The 3270-nt window shown below is 52.7% G+C and overlaps 1 long non-coding RNA gene across 1 annotated transcript in view; it reads left to right on the top strand.

Moving 5' to 3' along the window:
- Positions 1-2972, top strand: part of LOC106891689 — a 6144-nt gene extending 3172 nt beyond the window's left edge. Inside the window, exon 3 of the long non-coding RNA XR_001412745.1 lies at positions 2816-2972. This is a non-coding gene — a long non-coding RNA (uncharacterized LOC106891689). The remainder of the gene's footprint in view (positions 1-2815) is intronic.
- Positions 2973-3270: the final 298 nt, after the last annotated feature.

Here is a 3270-nt window from a genome sequence, read left to right on the forward strand (position 1 = left end):
CCGGCCCACGGCGGGGGGGGCATTTGGGGATCACCAAACAATAGAGCTGGGCACCCTCCCCAGCCAGGGCTGGGGTGAATTCGGCTAAACTGCAAATGAAGCTAATTTCTCCGAATGAGAGGAAGGCGTACGGCCCGGGGAATAGGTGGGGGGGTTGGGGGGACCCTTTTCTCGGGGGGGCTATCTGGGCGAGCTGCTGGCAGGCCGGGCCGGGCGCTGGGATGAGCAGGCCCGGGGCTGGGGAGCTCCCGGCCGGTGTCCGAGAAGCCGTTCCCTAATTCTTGGCTCTTTTTCTGCACCTTCGTGCCCGGTACCGGCGGGGCGATGCTGGGGGGCAGGCAGCCCCCCCGGGGCAGGGCAGCGGCGGGGGGGTCGGTACCGAGCTCAGCCCCGAGCCGGGTCACCCTGAGTCGTCTTTAGGTTTTTAATTAAATCAACCAACCGACCAGACCCGCCAAAGCACCCCAAAGGCACCCCAAGGTCCCTGAGGCGCAGCCCTGGTGGGACAGACAGCCCCCCACCCCGCCCCCCCGACGGCTCCCAAAAGCCCGGGGTGCGCGGCCGGGGGTCGGGGCTGCGGGATCCCCCCCGCACCGAGCGGCTGGAAAAGCCGGGACGCGTTTGGGTTTATAGAGAACACGATGTCATTGAGCCGGGACCAAAGGGACGGGGAAGGGACACCCCTCTTGGGGGGGTTTGGGGGTGCAGCCCCTGTCCCAGAGGTGCCACCCCCGGGCCACGGCGGGGGAATCGGCGGGCTAAAAAAAAAAAAAAAAAAAAAAGAAAAAACCGCAAGAAAAAGGATTTTTGGCAAGAGGCGCCGGAGAAATATCATTTGAAGGTCAACCTGTCAGTGCGGGTTAATGGCGAGGACTAGTGGCCCTGGGCCTGCTCATGCCCTCCGTGTCCGTGCCATGCACACCGCCGCGGCCAGGGCGGGGGGCAGGAGCGGGCCCCGCAGCCCCGAATTAATTGCTGCCGCTGGAGGTTTGGAGGAACCCTGGTTTGCGTTACCAGTGTCGGTAACGAACGCCTACAGATTTCAGGCATGATAATCTCGCAGCCGTTGTGTATGCTGAAAAAAAAAGAGAAAGAAAAAAAAAAGGAAAAGAAAAAGAAAAAAGGAAAAGGAAAAGAAAAAGAAAAAAGGAAAAGGAAAAGAAAAAGAAAAAAGGAAAAGAAAAGGAAAAAAAAAAGAAAAAAGAAGAAGAAAGAAAAAAGAAAAAAGAAAAAAGAAGAAAGAAAAAAGAAAAAAGAAAAAAAGAAAAAAGAAAAAGGAAAAAAGAAAAAGGAAAAAGGAAAAAAGAAAAAAGAAAAAAGAAAAAAAAGGGAAAAAGAAAAGAAGGAAAAAAAGGGGGAAAAAAAAGGAAAAAAAAAAAAAAAGAGCAGGGACGAGAAACCCCCAAGACACTGACCATTCCGCAGAGGCGCGATGATTGGCGGTAAGCGCGGGACCCGACGCGTTTTACCGCTGCATGTGCAAGCAATTATTGGAGGATTGCTTATATTTGTGACCGAGGATCCAGAGCTGCATTGAGAGCCTGGGCGGGAATCGCGGAAAGAGAAGAAAAACACAACGAAAACTCAACGAGGACCCCTTCTTTGGCAGGAGAAGGACGCCAAAGACCTGACAGAACCGGGCACGGCGTGTCTCCGGGGGCTTTGCCGTATAAATCTGTACACACACACGCAGAAACACGCGTGTCGATGTACACAGACACGCACACGGGGGTTTGGGGTGGGTTTGGTTTGTTTGTTTGTTTTTTTCCCCACGTAATGTTGTTTGCATTCCTGGGAAAGAGCATCTTCAGCCGCTCAGGGATGCGGTCCCTTTCCTTAAGGAATCTGCTGTCCCTCCAGCATCCGAGGCGCAGGCGGCGGAGGAAGAGGAGGGCAGGCTGGCATCCTCCGGGCTCACAAAAACCAACACTTCTATTGTCATTCTCCACCGAAAGGCTCCGTTTAACAAGGCTGGGGTTTAAGCGGCGTTCACAGATCAAAGGCAACCTCGCTTGGCTTAAAAAAAAGGGGAAGAAAAAAAAAAAAGGCAAAGATCCCTCAGGAGCAGTGACAATTAACTGCAATTTCGCCCTAACCGCGCGCCCCAAACGCGGGTGTCCTCCCGGCGGTGCCACCCCACCTCCCCCCCCACACCCCGCGGTGCGGGGCAGGGACTCCCCGCAACCCCCGGCCGGGTCCCGCAACCCCCGGCCCCGCACTTGTCCGCGGCGTCAGCCCCGCAGCGCGGTTCCTGCGCGGCGTGTCGCGGTGTAACCGATCCCGGCCGAGCGAGGTCTTTTCGGTAATTTGGATACAGCGAGTCTCCAGTTAATGACATATAATCAGCCTGTAGGTCACTTGGTCATTCTCTTATTACAAACCCCTCCTGCTCCCTCTGATCTCCTTTCAAACTGAATTTCACACAAACAAATAAAGCAAGACAGGGACAAGTCCTTCAAACGCGAGAGCGAAATATCGGAGGACTGCTCCTGGGGAACTATAAACATTTTTTTTTCAGAAGAAAACCCGAAAAGATAGGAAAGAACATCTTATCGAGAGGGAGAGCATTGTGTACAAAACGCGGAGGGGAAAAAAACCGGTCTGGATTCTGTTAGAAATGACATAAAATTAAAATAAAAATAATTACAAACAGAAAATGGCATAACATAACCAGAAGGGAGGAGGCTTTGCTAGAAACGCGCGGCCGAGCTGTGATTTGCTCTTACAGATGATACAGCCGCAAAATGTTTATTTGCTTCACTTTAGTCGGAAGGAAAAATACAATAAAATAAAATAAATTGTCTTTTCTCCTTAGGAAAGTAGCCGAAGAAGCCGGCAAAAGGAGAACTGAGCGTCGCGTCCCTCCTCAGACCTGCCGGGAAACGCGGCCGCGGCCAAACCGCCGGGTGTAAATGCGACAACAAAAATAAATATTTTACCTCCCGGCGCAGGGCCGTATTTTACCGAGTCAACACGTTGTTTTTCTGCTTTTCATTCTTTCTTTTTTTTTTTTTTTTCCCCTCCCTCCCCTCTAGGAAGAGACAATGCTCCCTTTTTATTAGGCGTTCCCTAGCAGATCATTTTGATCTCCGTCCAGGTGTGGATGTATATAACGGGATATATATATATATTTATATACACACACACATAGAGCCGGCGCAGCGCGGGGCCGGGCACTTTTGGGGACCCACTGGGTTTGTCCCGGGGGGAGAAGGGGCCATTCCCATAGAGCTCAGGCTGGAGGAAGGGGCCTGGAAGAGGGGTCAGCCC

Source organism: Calidris pugnax, unplaced genomic scaffold (assembly GCF_001431845.1).
Source record: "Calidris pugnax isolate Ruff unplaced genomic scaffold, ASM143184v1 scaffold172, whole genome shotgun sequence".
In the NCBI taxonomy this organism is placed as follows: Eukaryota; Metazoa; Chordata; class Aves; order Charadriiformes; family Scolopacidae; genus Calidris; species Calidris pugnax.